General features: G+C 39.6%; 1 protein-coding gene across 8 annotated transcripts in view; it reads left to right on the top strand.

Annotated features, from left to right (window-relative positions):
- stxbp5l (syntaxin binding protein 5L) overlaps nt 1-19,615 on the top strand; it is a 125,311-nt gene that overhangs the window by 14,630 nt on the left and 91,066 nt on the right. The window lies entirely within an intron of this gene.

The following is a 19,615-nucleotide window of genomic DNA, read 5'->3' on the forward strand; positions in this document are numbered from 1 at the left end:
AGTGCTTACACACTGTCAGGTCTGTGATTAGATGATGAAATATGGTGTAGTGTAGTAAAAGCAAGTCATCTCTTCAGGCCTGGTGTTCCATTAGAATGATATGTTATATTAACTTTTCCAAAATGTAGAATATTGGTGATATGTTTATCTATCTATCTATCTATCTATCTATCTATCTATCTATCTATCTATCTATCTATCTATCTATCTATCTATCGATCTATAATATATATATATATATTTCCCTCTCTCTCTCTCTCTCTCTCTCTCTCTCTCTCTCTGCGCAGAACAGTGTATTTTGTTGTTGTTTGGAGCACTGTATTGATTTAGAAAGTGCCAAGTTAAACATTCGCACTGCAGTATTGATTATCAGCTTCTCTAGCCACTTTGTGTATGCACAGTCTGCAAATCATTCCTGTAGGCAAACACAGAATTTGTAGTTTGTGTGTTTGTGCAGGTGTGTCTGAGATGTGTTTCACCCTAAACTCACCAAAGCTTCTTGTGTGTGTGTGTGCGCACTGTAGTTTCTATCATAATTAGAATCACAGTAAGGTATTTTTTTTTCAGCAGGAGGTGGGGAATAGGAGTTAGTGTGTAATCGAGTGAGCAAGTGTGTGTGGTGGTGGTGGTGGTGGGGGGGGGTAGAGAGATATAGAGAGATAGAGATAATAGAAATCTCCTGTGTCACTGGCAGTCACTTCTCATCAGAGCACACACCAGTGGAAAAAGAGAGAGCGAGAGTGAGGAGAGTGAGAGAGGGTAAGAAAGAAAGTGAGGTGATGCAGAGTGTGAATGAGGGAAAGAGAGGGAAGAAAAAGTGAGTGGAAAAAAAAAAGAGAGAGAGGAAAAGTTAAAGAGAGAGCATTGATAGAGATTGAAAGAGAGAATGGATGGAAGATGGAAGAGAGGGTGAGAATAGGAAAGAGAGCGTGAAGGAGAGAGAGGAAGAGATGCAGAGAAAGTGAAGTAGGGAAAGAGAGAGGAGAGGAGAATAGAGAGGAGAGAGAACAAAGAAGAGAGAGTAAAGGGACGGGGGAAGTCGGTGCAGTAACCTGAACAAGGATGAACAATTCTGCAAAGCATGAGAGCAGTAAGATGAGCAGGGGTGAGACAGAAACCATTTAGTGTTTTAGGTGAATGTGTGTGTGTGTGTGTGTGTGTTCATGAGAGAGAGAGAGAACATGAGCTGAAGCTAGTTTTATTGTCAGGCGCATCACGTACAGGTTCACTGCAGCTTCTGTCTAGTTAATGTCAGAATGATGATGCTCTCTCTCTCTCTCTCTCTCTCTCTCATACATTCACACACACACACACACACACACATTCCCATGTGTCATGTTATGCTTTGTGTGTGTGTGTGTGTGTGTTGTGGTTTAGTCTCATTACTAACAAAAGCACATTCTCTGCTATTAACAGGTCATGGGGTTGCCCTTGATTATTACCCCAACTCCCAACCCCCCTCACCTTCTCTCTCTCTCTCTCTCTCTCTCTCTCTCTCTCTCTCTCTTTCTCTCTCTCTCTTTAGATCACCACTATTCTCCTCTCTTCTACTTCATCTGTTTAGCGCAAGAAGAAATGATGAATTATGAGGGAGGAAAATGATATTAACCTCATACCTGATCACTGCCACACTGCTGCTGTCTATAAAACTGGCAGTCTGTAAACAAACAAACAAACAAACAAACAAACAACAAAACAAAGCATGCACTTATCTATATCTTTCACTGCAGTAATTCAGTTATTTAATAATTAACAATAATAACTCAATAACAGCAATTTGAGCCTACACCATGGAGACAAACAAACAAATAACTCTCTAGCAATCAGAGAATGATGGATGCTTTAGTATTCTATTAAAGCCAAGTTGCTGTGGTTTACATCACCTCCATTGCGCCTTCACTGACTCTTAGAAGAAAAAGACAACAAACTCAACAAACTGGTCGTTATAATGACAGAATAAAGCCTCCGACTTTATATTCAACATACACCACAATATTGTAGTTTATTAAACTATGGTTTATTGTAGTTTCCTGTAAATAGATCTATTACAGAACAATGTAATCACCTTGCTAGGCATAAAGCACATATAAAAAAAATCTGAGAGAGAAACCTGATAGAAACTCGTGTCGTCTGCTTTGAAGTCCTCCAGATGTGAGAGTTTTGTATAAAGAAGACTATTGTTTACATATGTTATACTGAAAAAAGGTTTTTATAGAAAGTTCTAGTGTAAAACATTTTTAATGGACTATACCTCATGTGTCAAACTCAAGGCCTGAAGCCAAACTCGGCTCTTTGACTCTAAAGATCTAATATTCAACATTTTCACGTTTTTGAGAATTGTCATCAGACCTGCAGTGGTGTAGTGACTGCCAGGAAGGGCTCACATCTCACACCTAGTGTATCTGCTGCTTCATGGAAGTCACACCCATATCTAAAAACATTTGGAGGCTTTGGCAGTGGTGTAACCAGGAAGTACTTCCAATGGGATGTACAAATGAAACAATCATGATTACTCTCCTGATCTCAAACTCTCTGAGATTTTATTTCTCACATACACAGGGATACACAGTATGGCATGTAAGTGAAAAGCTTTACAACGCTGTCTGTGTGATAAATGTAGAGATAGAAATAGAGTTACAGGAAAATAGAAATAGAATTGTTTGTAACGTAGCAAAGGGAAAAATATAAATAAAATGAATATTTTTTTAAAAATAGGATCATTATGAATAAAGTGCAATTTTTGTGAAATATATGGGATATGTACTATGTAAAAATAGTACGTCACATATATACATATATAGGTAGTGGGTGTTGTGCAGAAAAATTCTAGAAGTCCATGCTCTAGTGATAGCAACAAGAGCGATAATGGCAGAAATCTGTATTTATTTATTTATTTATTTATTTATTTATTTATTTATTTATAAATAGAGCACACTCTCCTATCAAAAAACCTCATCATGTTATTACAGTTGCTATAAAAGACTGTTATTACACTTCAGTGGAAATGGATTAAAATAACATGGTAATAATAACTGAATTAAATCTTTAATTATTAAAATTAAAAGAATTAAAATTAAGAATTAAGAATTAAAATGGTGATCTTTGTGTTTCTTACTACAGTAAACCTTCACTTCATTTTCTCCCCATATCTTTTTGAGGAATTAGTGCTAAGTCTATAATGAACCTATTAGTGACCTATTACTGACCTATTAGTTCCTCAGGAGCTCTTGGTTGCTGTTGTATAAAGGACATTATAAACATTTATATTATTTACTACCCAGTGTCACCCAAATGAAAATGAGGTGACTTCTGAGACTGGTTCCTCTCAAGGTTTCTTCCTCAGATCATCTCAGGGAGTTTTTCCTCACCACCGTCACCTCAGGCTTCTCATTAGAGATAAAAAATAGTAAACTTTACACTTTGACTTTTCTATGTTTCTATACTAGAACTGCTATACAAATACATTGAATTGAATTGAATCTTTGTGCTCGTAGTGTAGTTATCTGGCTAGGAGCATTCAACCAGAAATAGGAATGACCCTCACTGGTTCAGCTTGTTTCTTATCACAGCAGCTGGAAGACAAAGAAAATAATAAAACATGTGACTAACAAATATATTTATAAACAACATTAATCCATAACAGTGTACATTGAAAGAGTTTCTGTTAGTATAAATACATCCTGTTTTAATATCAAAGCTAAAAAGATATTAAAGATAAAATAAATAAATAAAGAAAGAAAAAAACGTAATAGTCTTAGATAACAAAAATCTCACAAACTTTACCGATGTGGCCTTGAAAGGATTTGACTTTGTGCAAAGTGTAGAAATGAATCTTTACCATGATTTAATATTTTCCAATAACCCTGAGTCTCTCTGTCTCAGTTAAGAGGTCAGTTATTAAACACACACACACACACACACACACAGACTTTAATTAGATGTGACTGAAGCTGATTTACAGGCACCACTGCTAATTAGCTATATGGAAGTGTTAGCACAGCAGCAAAAAAAAAATGCACACATTCACACAGATATGGCTCCATGAAAAGCCTTCACAGCTTCCTGTAGTCAAGATAAAAAAGCAAAGATAATATTTAAAGCCAAAGCAGAACTCAGGCTTTTGTTGTTGTTTCGCATCTCACTACACCAAGCAATGTATTATTCAATGTAGAAAGAATAAAAGATTTAAAACACAAAGCTCATACAAAGTGTTAGTGCACGGCTGCGGGGTGCTTCAGAAAATCACAAATCATTTGTTCAGAAAATTGAAACAAACAGAATGAAAAAACAAAACAAAACAACCAAACAAACAAAACAAACCAACATCTGACAAATAAATCAGCAAGAGGATGTGCATTGTATAAATACAGCCTTGTCTGTTCATTCCATAATGGTGAATAAGTGTAGTTGTTTACTCTGACAGCGCCATGATGTTGTGTAAGAAGTAAAGGTCATTCTGTTATTAATAGTGACAAAGAAAACAAAGGGCCTCTCTTTCTCTCTCGCTCAGGTTGAGCTCCTGCTCTCAAGCAATCTGCAGGTTTTGAGGATTTTATTTTCTTTACAGGAACAACTTATTTCCAGACATGATGCAGAAGTGAAAAGTAAAAGTGATGTAAAGCAAGAAAGTCAGTGCATCATAGAGAGAGAGAGAGAGAGAGAGAGAGAGAGAGAGAGAGAGAGAGAGAGAGAGAGAGAGACAGAGAGAGAGAGAGAGACAGAGAGACAGAGAGAGAGAGAGAGAGAGAGAGAGAGATGATCAACTTAAGGAACACCATACACCATGCTAACACTAGACCATTTTCTTCATGACAAAGATTCCACAAGATCTTGGAGAAACTCCGTTGAGATTCGAGAGGGTGTTGATGTGACTTGTTAACTGTCAGTCATGCAGCAGACCTCCTTTTAAATCACAACCTAAATAAGCTCTTTTAGATTCAGATCTGGTGACAAGTTTGAGATGACCTGAGATGTTTTGTGACATGGTGCGTATTATCATGCTGGAAGGAGCCATTAGAAGAATGAGGGCTGCACATGATCAGCAACAGTACTCAATAGTCTGTGACATTGAATGCAGAATTGGTTGGTATTAAAAGGTCCAAAGTGTGCCAAGAAAACTTTCACACCATTCCACTGACCACCACCAGCACCACCCCTGGACTGTTGACATATGAAATAGATTCATGCTGATGATGCAGAATTTTCAACTTTTCAGGTTTGGTCCTGATTGTAGCCTCATATTCCTGTTCTTGGTGGACAGGAGAGGGACGTGATGTGTTCATCTGCTGTTGTAGCTCATCCTCCTCAAAGTCGTGCATTCTGATGTGCTTTTTTGCTCATCATGGCTGGTCATATTCTTAGTTAGTGTCAGGAGGTCTACACTAACCTCTCTGATCAAGGTGTTTCTGCCCACAGAACTGCCGTTCACTGGGTGTTTTCCGCTTTTCACACCATTCTGGGTAAGTTCTAGAAATGCCTGTGTGTGAAAATCCCAGGAGATCAGCAGTTTCACAAACACCAAGATCACAAAGCTTCCCAGTTACGATGTTAGCAGTGAACATTAACTGAACCTGTTGACCTGAGTTCTGGCTGCTGTGTCACATATGCTGTCTTATAGTGATTTAGGTGTGTGTGTATGTGTGTGTGTGTGTGTGTGTGGCATCCGCTCTGAGAGATTTTTGTGTATTAGTTGTGTAAAATGGTGAAGAACTTGCTAATTACCTGGTAGCATTCCTTGTGACTGTGGATTGTACAGTTTGCATCAACGTTTTTTGGACTTTGTGATGTGGTTTTGTTTATAAATGTTTGCTGTAGAGTCATAAATGTTACAAGAATGTTTGCATGCCTGACTGTTTCGCATCGTTATAACTCGTATATGACATTTATTAGTGGCCCCAGTGACGTAATTGATTTAACTAACCAGGCTCTGTATAGACCTCAGAGCTACAGATGGCACATGACACAGCTGTGATCGTAATTAAGGAAATGATTATTTGCTCTACTCAGAAACATTTAGGCTGATAGACAGTGCCCAGAAACGCATTACACATTTACAATTTACCGACTCCTTAGTCTTGATTTGCTTCATGTGCAGTGACGTTCTGGACAGGACACACTGTTCTAAACACACAGCAGGAGGTAATGCAGCATCCTCGCTCTGTAGATATTTGGGGTCTGTTGGGTGGATCATAAAAGTATGATGTGTGTAGGTACTGAAGATAGGAAGATAGAGAGAGAGAGAGAGAGAGAGAGAGAGAATACATTACTTATGTAGAATAATCTGGCTTAGTCTCTAAGTGTGGGACCTAACCTCATCCTTTATGTGCCCGAGAGGCCGGATTCTGACCTTTGCTCAGTGATGATAATGAAAGGGATGGAATGAGAGCAGGAGGCTGAGCAACGGAGTAAGAGAAGGAGAGATTGTGAGGAAATTATTGTAATTAAGCAGGGAAAGAAAGGGTGTGAGTCTGAACAATGTGAGGGTGGAGCTGAGGATCACTGTAAGGGCAGAAAAGGCTCATACACATATACACACACACACACAAGTCAATTATTTTGTTAATTAGTCCTGCCTTTTTCATAGGCAGGACTAAACTGGTTCATCTTTCTGTTTGTGTGTGTGTGTGTGTGTGTGGATCACATGGAGACTGTACAGCTTGAGTGAGAGACAGATGGAGAGATGGTATGATACTCAGATGAACTCCCCTGTAGGCCATGATCTCAATTTTCAATTTCAGACAGACCTGCAACCTGGTCTGGACATTTAGTTTGTGTGTGTGTGTTTGTGTGTTTATTACATAGACTCAGACAAAGCATCACACACACACACACGCACACACATTTAGTTTGTGTACACACACACACACACACACACATTTAGTTTGTGTACACACACACACACACACATTTAGTTTGTGTACACACACACACACACACACATTTAGTTTGTGTACACACACACACACACACACACAAGTCATTTCCAGAAAATCCTACATGGTTAATAGTTCCATATAAGCTATTTTGCTTCCAGTGTAATGCGAAAGAAGGCAGGGCTTCCTGTTCTTGGAAACTAACTTTTTAAGTGTTTTGAATATCCTGCTGACTAAACTGCCTGCTTCCTCCATGCACGGATTTAATATGTTTATTGTAATGTGGAGTCACTAACTCTCAGCAGGACGGTTTGCTCTTTTCCTCTTATGTGAAGATAAAGTGAGTCTGGCTATGGAACATGTTTGTAAACAAACTGACTAATTATTATCACATAATTGTTAGCGAGGATTTATGCTAAAATATTTATCACAATATTTCCCCTCCCAACGCTCAAACCCCAGAAACTAATTAATATCTTCAAACAGGAAGTAGTTTGGTGGGAGGGGGAGTGAAGAAAAAAAAAACCCTAATGTGATCTGCGAGAGCTTATATACAAAGTAATTGCTGTTCTTGTCAGAGGAGACAGAGGTTACACAAGGTTGTGATTTATCCAGTTGGTTTCTCTGTGTCTCAGGGAGAGACATGTGTACTGGTTAGTCGATTGATTTGTGCTCCACACTTCAGGCCATGTAGGCTGGCTAAATTGGCGTGTGTACTGTATGTTTCTGCTGAATGTGGGCGCCGTTGTGCCGTGAACTCTTTATTGTAGTGGCGAACTGCAGCTTGATCTTGCAGTGTAGGTAGCGGTGATATAATCCATTTTGATCAAGATTTCGAGTCCTCCATCTCTCCCGCTCCCTCTTAGAAGCTTGACATTTGCTACCTAGTGAATGAGTCACATTTCCAAGGCTTTGCTGCCTTAATCTCCTCATACTGTTACATAAGCCAGAGGGCACTCATCCACATTTATAACACAGGTGTGTGTTTGTGGAGGGGAGATGTGTCTGTAGCTATTTTGGTGCACCAAATGTTTCTGGAATAATAGGGATATGTGACATTTAAGTGCTCCAAGTGATGATGCAGAATGATGCGTTAACAAATGAATCAAACATTGGTGATCTTAATCTACAGTAGTTTGATAATATTGTGGGCTTTAGCTATAGAGCTTTGTATGTTAATGATAGGACACTCATTTCCTCAACATGGGGAACTGCAATCAAAACACACACTCTTCATATCATAGCTAAGAGCTGATTTAGCTGTAATTGATATGGTTTCCAATTGGTACAGTCAGGCTACTGTTCATTCAATGCATCAATACGCAAAATATGAAGAAAAGTAATTAAATCCCAGCCGAACAACAGACAAGAAGAACGAGCCTGGATTGCACAATATTGCTTGGGCGTTAAATTTAGAATCTATAGCTAAAAATCAACATTCAACATAATTGTGTGCCATTCTATATTTATGTATTTCAGTGTATTATTAGCTTGTTTAGTGTCTTTGACCCTTTTACATGCATCTTGACTAATCGGAGATTATGCACATGAGAACAAAAGTGTAAATGTTCCCCAAGATACATTTTCAGGATGCAACAGATCTGATTACTCAAATCATTCTGCTCACAGAAGGTGGTTCGGGACACTTTTAGTCACTTCAAACGAGGTTAAAGGCACCAGTCTGCTGCCCAAGCCATATTTGACAAGAACTCCACCTAGCAAAAGTGAAGCACACGGTCTGTGAATGCTAATGGTGGCACTTTACAAAAAGGTTTAAACATCTCGTCATTTTATTCATGACGAGAAAGAGTAGTTCCCAGAATACAGGAACTCAAGGGACCACTCTGTGCAACCATGGTGAGCAGAACATGTTCAATCTTGAAGTGGATGAACTTCAACAGCAGAAAACCATATCAGTTTCCACTTCTGTCAGCCAAGAACAGCAACCTGAGACATGGGAAACAAACTGTGGTGTGGTCTTCTGCTCTTGTAGTCCAGCTGCCTCAGCTTTTTGGAATGTTGTGTGTTCTAAGATGCTTTTCTCTTCAACATGATTGTAAAGAGTGGTTTCTGTAGATTTCTCTCAGCACTTACTAATCTGTCCAATCTCCTTTGAGCTCTGTTGTTAACATGAGCTCACAGAACAGCTGTTCACTGGATTTGAACTACTCAAACTAGCCTGTCTGGCACCAACAACCAGATTTTCTCCTACTTTCTGCTGTCTCGAGTGAACATTACCTGTAGCTCTTGTCGTAAATCTGCATGATTTTTTGCAATGCACTGTTGCCACATGATTGGCGGACTAGATTTTTTTTAATCTTTTGTGCGATTTCTTGTGAGGTAGCATGTTTCTATTTCGGACATTGTACAGGAGACTTTGTCTTAGCTTTTATCATGTTCATTCACCCATGAATGTATGCTTCATCATTTATTATTGAGGACCTGGTCATCTACGTGCACAAATACAGTATAAAGCTTGTATGAGGATGCACGCAAATGTCACACTGTGTCACTTTTACATAGTGCACGTCACATTCAAACAGTGACATGGAATTTTTTCTGACAACCTTGTGATTGCTGCTTTAACTTTTTGAGCTTTCAAACTGTATGTGCTATTGTGTGTGTGTCTGCGAATGTGTGTGTGTGTACACTTTACAATGCTGTGGACAGGCTGCCCTATTTGACAGGACCCATTATATGATTGTGTTTACCAGCCCTGTGGATGGAGAGAGGGGAAAAATGGATGCAGTATAGCAGGACAGGAGATAGAGTAATGTGTTAGGAACAGAAATATTCATGAATGATGAAAAAAAGGATGATGCTTAGGCTAACTCGTTCCAACCTGTCTAGAAAAAAGTGACATTTGCACAGCGAGTCCTTGTTTAGTCCTTGAGAAAGGCCCCCTGCTGCTTTCTCTTTTCTCTCCTTAGCCCACTGCTCTTATCTGCTTGCTGGTTATGTTGCTAAAAAAGGACACTAGGCTCCAAAATCAATATCTCCTGATGGCTAAGAGAGAAAGACCAAGGAAAATAGAGGAAAGGAGGGGTTGCAATGAGGTAAAAGGGAGGGACTTGGCTCTCTTAACCTGCTGCAGCAATCTGTGTGTGTGTGTGTGTGTGTGAGAGAGAGAGAGAGAGAGAGAGAGAGAGAGAGTGTGGAGAGAGAGGAGAAGGAATAAAAAGAAACCAGAGAGAGTGTAGTAGGCTAGAATGGAAAGAGAGGGTTGAGGGGGTTGGTTAAGCAAAGGGAAGCGAGAGAGAGATAGCAAGAAACTAAGCTACAGTATATCTCAGCAGGAGGCTGGACTTAATTCTCTGAAGCAGAAATCGTATCCAACATTATTTCTGTCCCACAGGGAAATGTTCATATTACACTAACATGCATGTACACACACAACGCACAACACACAGCTCTGAGCGAGTGTGTGAAGTGGGGTGTTCCTCTTCGTGCAGAAGATTTCTTTTAAGTTGCAGAGTATAGATGTGTATAGTGTTGTTTTATGACACAAGAATGTCAAACCACAGAGATGCGTTGTGTAGCTTTGTGTGTTGCTATCTGTGGCAGTCCTACCAGCATGTTACACAGCTTAGGGAGCTATCATAATCATGGTATTAACTTGGTCTTGTGCCACCATATATGTGTGTGTGTGTGTGTGTGTGTGTGTGTGTTTGGGTGTGTGCTTTAATGGAGTCAGATGGAAACCACACAGCTGATGATGTATCAGATACCAGAACATCTGCTTCCTCCACCTGGTTCCATGGTGCACCATGCTCTGTACAGCATACAGTGAAGAATGAGAATTCCAAACACAACACATTCACTGTGAAATGACAATTTATAACGTGTTTGCTCGGGAGTCATAACCGTGAATGTCGTATAGATCATTTGTGACACATCATCACACTGGCATGATCATGCCATGGCACACGTCATGCCAGAAGCCGAGATGTAAAAGGGATCTTTCAGAAACTGAAAGCTCATGAACGCTGATTAGAAAAACGTTAACATACTGTATTCATGTCTGTAACTTTTCAGGCAGCAGTATTGCCTTCTGTCTTTAAATTTCACAAGGATGTCATTCATGCATGATCATATGTGTTATACAGGAATAGTAGAGTGGAAATATAACACTAAATACCAATAATTATTTTTTGTTTATGAATATTCATTAGTGCACATTTAAAAACAATTAAAAATACATATGCAAGCTGTAATTATCTTTCAAAATACACCATATGTACTTGTTTAGATACAGAAATACATATTGAAGGTACCTATGTACCCATGACAAGGAAAGGTGCTGTTTTGGTGAGTGTAACATCTGTCATGAAACATCTGCTAACTACTGTATAATAGACATGATGCTATCATGCAGCTCAGACATTATGCAAGTGATCATAACGCTAACGGAGTAGCAATGCTAACACCACACTATTACATCACTGGGAAATAAAACCTTGCCATGAAAGCTGACATATAGTGTGTCTGATGTACTCATCTCAGTCTTATGATGAAGGTTCAAGTTAAGTGTTACTACATTCTTTAATACCCAGATGTGTTATCTGTGTTTCTGTGTTATCTGATATGTTTCTGTGTACACTGATACACACCTGCCCCTGAAAGAAACAATTACACCCCTGTAGAGAGAGAGAGAGAGAGAGAGAGAGAGAGAGGATGAATAATGAATAAACGAATAAGTACTTTTTGGAAACACAACGATTCCCATTGTGGGTTAAAGCTCTACAGACTAATTTCATATGAGATTAATTTCACGATTGGAGATGGAGGCGTGATTGTGTTAGCAGCAGGTGCCAAATGTCATTCACTGTTATAAGCAAATTGAAATGATTTATGAGAGAGGGACTGTCATTGATGCATATTAATCCATCCTTTGTTGTCCATATTAGCATGCAGATCAGATGTGGTAGGAAAATGAATGAATTTAGTGTATTATACTGTATTTACATAGCTGAGTGTGTAGTGGAAGATAAGTGCATGTTCAGAGAGCTGTGTGTGTGGGGGGGGAGGTGTTTGTTGTGTGAAAGATAAAGGAGATTAATGAGAGAGAAAAAGAGAGATAGAGAGAGGTAGTCATAAATAAAAAAAAGACGAATATTCATATTTTTATGCATGGCTTACAGATCAGCGGAATATAAACATTAGCTTTACTCCTATCTAGTCTCTCTCCCTCCCTCTCTCTCTCTCCCCCCTCCCTCCCTCTCTCTCTGTCTCTCTCTCTCTCTCTCTCTCTTTCTCCATCTCTGTAACATTCTGCCTTCTGTCTATCTTCTGTCTGTCTGTCTGCCCCCCCCCCAACTACTTGTCTGTGACACTCTTGAATTTGTTGTGTTTACCTGTCTGTTTGGATTTACACCTCATCAAACCTCCCTCTCTCTCTCTCTCTCTCTCTCTCTCTCTCTCTCTCTCTCTCTGGGTGTGGACGTGTTTTTTAGTGCTATTCCTATGCTTTCAAAAAAAGCACTCTCTTGCACATCCATCATGCCTCACCAAGACAGTTAATGTTTTGGTGTGATGAGTTTAACTCCAGCTTTAACCACAGCAGAATGAAGCAGAATAGTGCATAATTAATGCATAGTGCAAATGCAAACAGCTCCAACAGAAAAGCATTTGCTGTCAAATCCTCCCACCGTACTGCCACAGCAGGGTGGGAGGGGTGGAAGGCCTACTCTCTCTCCTCAACAGGATCCAAACATGTGTATGTGGAAGAGGGTGGATAGCACCTTCCTCTGATTGTGTTACTCTGCACTGTAACACAGCACTGTAGCAGGAGTATGTGGATCAAAAAGATATGATAGGGGAGAGCTGGCAGGTGGGAGGGAATCCCAAAAATGGATAGGGATGAGTTTAGGTGCATCCAAAAACTCATATGTAAACACTATTCCATGCTATTGTGTTCACACTGAATATCCAAGAAAAAGAAGAAGAAGAAGAAGCACGTTTTAAATATCTGGAGCTTTTCTTTCTTTCTTTCTTTCTTTCTTTCTTTCTTTCTTTCTTTCTTTCTTTCTTTCTTTCTTTCTTTCTTTCTTTCTTTCTTTCTTTCTTTCTTTCTTTCTTTCTTCTTCTTCTTCTTCTTGTCTTTATTTCTTTCATGCAAATTGTTTTGCTTATACATATAAAGAAATGACATGATAAACAGCCTGGCTTTCATTGAGGACAAACGTAAAAATTCCAACTTCCCCCAGTAGTTGTTTCTGCTGCAGCCAAGAAAGGCCTGAGGGGTTAGTAATTGATTTGGAAGCCGACAGAGCAAATTGTTCATTTTGGGAAGAAGTCTTCAGATTGAATGAGAGAGAGAGAGAGAAGGGGTACAAATCGAGAGGGAGGAGCAGGATAGAAGTGTGAAAATCTCAATTATGCTCACAGCTTCATCTCTTAAATCTTGACCATCCCCTCATCTCTCTTTCTCTCACACACACAGACACACACACACACGCACGCATGCACACTCACACACACACGCACAAACACATGCACGTACGCACGTACACACGCACATACACACACACACACACACACAAACACACACACAGGCATGGACACACACATGGGCACAGACACATGCAGGCACATACTGTATAAGCCCAAACCTTATGCTGTAGTAGTGCCAACAGAGTAATTAACAGATTCTCTATTCCCCTTAGCAATTTCTCTCCTAACTAATCAAAGTGCTTGGCCAGAAGTTTGGCCTGAAACTACACCCGTCTTTTTCCTCTATCGCTCTTTCTTTGTGACTCACACTCCTTTCTCTAGCATGGGTAATGATAGCATCCTGCTCAGAGTAATTACAGCCCGTCACCTCACTGTCCCGCCGCCAGCTGGAGAGTGACAGGATAACACTGAACCAAAATGTTCACCTCCTGGGAAGCGTGCTTGCATGCGGGGGTGGCCGCATGACGGCAGAGTGAAGAAAGTGAGTGTGGCATTGCCGAACAGCAGGATGACATCGTTCTTTATCTGGGGCACACAGGTGTGTGCTCAGCCAGGGATTAGAGTGAAGGGATTAGGATGACTGCAGCTGGAAGAACACTGTAGCAAAATAAAAATAGAGACATCGAGTGACAGGGGGTTTGGGCCGTTTATAATTGACTCTTTTTTTCATGTGACATTTCTCATATCATTGTGCAATTTAGCTGTAATATTTCATGTCAGCTATGGACTTTGGAGAGTCCCATGTTCTGGCGCATGCCGATAGCGAGCTACACTGGAGTTATTGATTAGGCCCTGTCTAGGCCATACTCCTTTCTCTCTTTCTCTGTCTTGCCATCACTCTCACCCCATAGTCCACATCATGCTGCCTGTCTAACCCTATGCATCAGTCCTGCATTTCAGCTCGTCTTCATTAAATGAAGCGTGGCCAACAAACACTGATATTTACCCAGCATGTGACCTGCCAAGTCCCAAATACAGCATCCCTGAAGCACCAGAGAGACACAGTGAGGGGAAGACAGACAGAAAATAAAAGAGCTGAAAGATAAGGGTGTTATTTATTCTTTAATAACAGTGATCTTTGCTATAATTTGATGTTCCATGCAGCTGTCTATCCAGTACCGTGTTGTCCAGAGCTAATTAAAGTTTACCAAGCCAAAGAGCTAAAACCAGAGTTAGAACATAAACCAAATCTAAATCATTACGTTCTTTAAACATTCAAATGAAGGCAAATGTTTTTGAAACTTGAAAGCAACAAAAATGCAAAATGATTTTTTTTTTAGACAGAAAAAAATTTTGCGCATTGAAGAGAGATGTAATCACAATTGCATGATAATCACTAGTTATAGCCAAAATCCACAGATGCGGATGGAAAAATAAAAGCACAGGCCTGAACGAGCCCACACACAACCACGCACAGGCAGACAGCACACGTCAGTCATTGAGTGTTATGCAAAACCTGAATTGTAAACCCTACGAACAATGCCGCCCGCTTCAACCAACAGCCAGCCGTCACTGACTGCTGTATGTAAATGACGCTTGGCTCTTAGTAAAGGTGATTGTTGGCCTTTCCGTGAGAAATAAACCATAAAATGTTAGGCAGCAGAGGAGCAGGCCAGGCCGCTCCAGCAGGCGTGCCTCTGCAAGAAACTGGTTTGCGGAAACTGGTTCGGATACAGCCGCGAGAGATTCTATCAATAACCCCGCTCCCTCGCGCTGTGCATTTAGGCTTCGTAATTTCCCAGCAAGACCACCTGCGCTCCCTCCCTCTCCATTGTCTTTTATTATTAGATTCTGACATAAGCCACAGCTCATAGCTCTTCCTCCACCCTTCCTTTATCTCTGCTTTCTTTTGCTCATCTGCCAGCCATCTGAGTGTCTATGTATCTGCGTTTGTGTGTTTGTGTTTGTGTGTAGTGGTAGTGGTGGTGGGGGTATTCATCGACGGCTGAGGTCATTTGTCAGAGTCGGTTTGGCTATGAACAATAACACCTGGCTCCTCAGGGCTGCAGTGTGAAACACTGGGCTAATTACAGAGCAGAATTAAAAGACCAGACATAGAGTGTCTGGAATAAGGCGATGACAACTCAGACTCTGACAGACAGATATGTGAGACAGATCCATGCTGCATACTTCTATAGTAAAGAATGACAGATTAGTACTTCAGGTGGATTAGTGGGACTAAAAATGAAATATTCAATAGTTTTTAATTTGTGTGATAAATAACGAACTTAAAGTTTGGTACCTTGCTGGATGGTTTAGCGGTTTTGCCCAGGATCTCTAGCTGTGATGTTGAAACTTGCAATAATGCTAGAAATTCCATATAATAACTGTATATTATTCAGTGTAGGTTAAAGATGCATTAAAAGGGCAAAATTGTAGCATGTTATTCTAGACAACTTTTTCATTAATATACAGTTTTCTGTAGTCATTTTAATGATTTGTCAATTTGATTTTCATCAGTTTGACCCAATGCTCACTTTATTTCAGATATATTTTCCAAATATATTTTCTAGGCTGGTTCTTGAAATGTGGTTTATTAATGTCATTGACTGTTTATTTCTGAGCTTTTTGGTGTTCCTGCATTTGATTGAATTCATTTTGGAAAAGCAAAGAGTCTCCACACTGAAATTCCTGATATCCATACTGCACATAGAAACTATGAAAGTATAAAAATGTCTAATGAACAAAAAGTCCTTTGGTACATAAAAGAAAAAAAAATGAAAGAAATTTAATCCAATAAATCAGTAATAAAGCATGGCAGCTACATTGTGATTAACATGGTAGCAGGGGTGTAAAATACTGTTTGCATTAGGTCTTATGTCATCACTGCAGAGTAATGGATTTGCCTTGGGTCACCCTACTCAATGCAAATACATCACACTGATATATATTTGAAATCTATTTGCCTTTCTACTGTGCAAAGTTCTACTTTTGTCCCTGAAAAAATGTAGAAGAGGTTTAGATAAGAAATTCAGAAAGCTCTGTCCTGGAATTAGACCTTCAGTACATCCACCATGTATTGAATGATTTAAGAGAGAGAAGGGGGGGCAGTGAGAGGGTGAAATTGTACTTAGTGCAGATTTAGTGTAGGTTACTTTATGTTCCTATAAAAAAGTTTTCTTTTTATACATAAGCTTCTGCCCATGGCAGGTGGCAGAGATGACAACAGTTGCTGTGGATGCTTTTATTAAAAGTAAAGCCTGACACGCACAAACAAATCCAAAGCACGATATCAAAGACAGAATTCAGAATCAGGAAAAGGGTCAGGCGATGTACAAACAGGTATTTTGAGGACAAGAAAACAAACAAGGGTCAAATCCAGAGGGAGCAAAAAAAATCTTGCTAGACCAGATGTATAAGAAGAGCAAGTACTATGCGTCTGTGTTGGGACTGTGCTTCTGTAGTGCGCTGGTGATTGAGATCAGATGTGTGCAATCAGTAATCAGGTGAACGTGAGAGTGTGAATTGGGGCAGTTTCTCAAATCTAAGAATTGATTTGTGCTCTTGTGAAACCGGTCTTGTCAGGCTATCTTTGCAGAACTTACTCAGAAGGACAAGAGGACATGCATCTTTGTGAGAACTGAGATCTTCCTGTTTCACTATGGGCCATCCCAGCACATTTCTAGCCACAGAATTGACAATAGGTTCATCTCTGTTAAATGGCTGATTAAGCAAAAGTTAATTAAGCATGTTTTAATGAAGTAAGTTCACTGGTTGCAACTGCTAAAAACTTTACAGTGACCTCTGGATGGAAGCTACCACTGACTAATTAAAATACTTCTGAGGGATTCATTTGACATTTAACCTCACATACAGTATATCGCCGTCTCAACATTATATAAAAATCATTGTTTCTAGATGCAAAATTAGATGATTGTCATTAAAAAGATATTAAAACTTATTATAGCTATAGGTCAGGCTTTGGACATTCACCATCATTTTGCTGCAGTGAATTCTGGGAATTCAAGCAGATTTGGTGTGGTCAAGTCTGCATCTTATTCATCTTTGATATCAAGAACACCTCCAGGTAATTTCAGGCATCCTCTGTGCTTTCCTGAGTACTGAAATTGATCTTCTGCAGTAGATGATGACATAGAGCGAATACAGAGAAGCTTGTTGGCTGGAGGCCACTTTACCCATGTTTATACTCGGAGGTGGAGTCAGATGCTGAATTCTGCATTTTTTTTTTCTTGGCTGTCTGTTCCAAGATGAATTCAGAATGATTTCCTAAGAATTAAAATTATTTAAAACATATGCTATTTTCCTTCACATACACCAACTCTGAATCTAACTCATGCTAACATAGAGAATTTATGAAGAACTTCTTGTGTCAAGTCTCTAGACCTCTCTCTGAAAGCTATCCTCCCAGTAGAAGCCATTTCCATCACAGAGTAATTCCTCCAAGGATCACTTTGAAAAGTTTAGCCTTGACATTGAGAAAGCAGACAGCTCTCATTTTTTCCCTTTGAATACCGTTTTCGTTTTCTTCATGAACAATACTGACAACGTTGGCGTTTTTCACTGAAAATCCGGGCGATTACACCCAACGATGAGCTGTTTAACGATCAGACGTCGCTGCATCATTAATGTCAGCGGTGAAGCAGTGAAGTTTTGGGATTGTCGTTCCAGCACGCAGCAGTGGTCCGTTAGTGTTCCAGCACTTTGCGTGGTTTATAAAGCGGTGAGATATGCAGATCACCTGAGGAAAGATAATGCATGCTAATTCAGCCGGGTACAACAGTAAACACGCACGCTGAATCACACTTCAAGGTGGAATTAACATAATACAACAGGAGGGAAGTGTTAATCTACATTAATCAGCTCCCTTATGATGACTTCATTAGTATGAGGTTGGAATTTCAGATGCGAGACACTTAACTGCAGTAGCTCACCAACGTGACCTCTGTCAGTGCAACACAGATGAGCCAGGAAAACAGATTAAAATATGAGTAGGAGAAAAGAAATAAGTCTCTGTTTGCTTCATGAGACAGTTGCCAAGTTTGTCAATTGGCTAATCAATCTAATATGGTCCAGAAACAAAACTTTGCCTAAAATCCAGCTAAAACACTTATTTTTAGAACATATTGAGCTATTGAACTGGATATCTTGGGTTGCAGGTGTTATGTGTATGTTATGCCTTAGCTTTAGCAGCTCCTGAGTGTTCGGCACCTGAAGCCTTAGGGTACTTTCACACTATTTTTCTTTTTTTCTTGCTGGTCAGAGTGCCTTACTGTGTTGATAAGAAAAATCCCATACGATGAACGCGTTGAAACCATAACAGCACTCTTAACAGTCCAAGTTACTGTAGTGTCCTCTAACTGAGAAGCCTAGCTTGCTATCTACATTAAATACCTTACTTCAACGTGAAATAAAAATTGGTCTAACTCTGGGCTAGAGGAGATTCTTTGCTTTTATCTTCACAGGCAGGAAAATAAAAACAGGACCTGCTTGTGTGACTTGAGTGTATGGATGCAGCCACAGTGGGATGTCACATCACATACTGGTGAATGTACCAAAAATAGCTAGGTTGTTATTTTTACTTATATGGCAATGCTGGAGATCAGGGACAAGAAACATTACAGGGAACGAAGCAGAAAACTGGAAACGGATGGAATTTTTCGTTGAAATTGTTTCCGAGTGAAAACATTATTTAGAGAAGTGTCTAGGGAAGTGCTTCTCTGAGCAATAGCATTATGCTTACAGCATGATTTTAAGAAATTCCTTAAGAAATTCCTGTCCTGAATTCATCAATTTTACATAAGCCACTCTGTTTCCCTAAAGATACTCTGAGAATGCTACAAATAAACACACATTTCTGGATAAATGCAGTGTTTAGAAGTATTTATATCCTAGATTTCTGAAGTTTTAAGCTATAGTTTATTAGTTCGAACCATTTTCTAAATAAAGAGTGAGGCTTGGAACACTGCAGCGGGAATGTAACTATCATTGCTGCTTATAAAGAACCAAAATGAGAAATATATTGATTTCAATCACTATCAAAGCATTGTTTTCAAATCAGCATGTTGAAAATTTCCTCATATTCACACGACTGCATTGGTTACTGTTTCTCTCTTTGATGAATGATGAGCTTTGCTCCTGAGTTCATCAACTGATTGGAGCTTGATGTCACTCAGCTTTTGTTCTGAAATACAGCAGCTCAAAAAAAGACAGCAGTGCTTGTTGGAAGTGTGAAACGCCTAGCATTAGATATCACCACACACACACACTGCCTCACTGAGCCAGGTCTGAGGAAAGGACGAGGTGTGTTTCATTCACAAATCAACTATTAT

Source organism: Hemibagrus wyckioides, linkage group LG06 (genome assembly GCF_019097595.1).
Source record: "Hemibagrus wyckioides isolate EC202008001 linkage group LG06, SWU_Hwy_1.0, whole genome shotgun sequence".
Lineage (NCBI taxonomy): Eukaryota > Metazoa > Chordata > Actinopteri > Siluriformes > Bagridae > Hemibagrus > Hemibagrus wyckioides.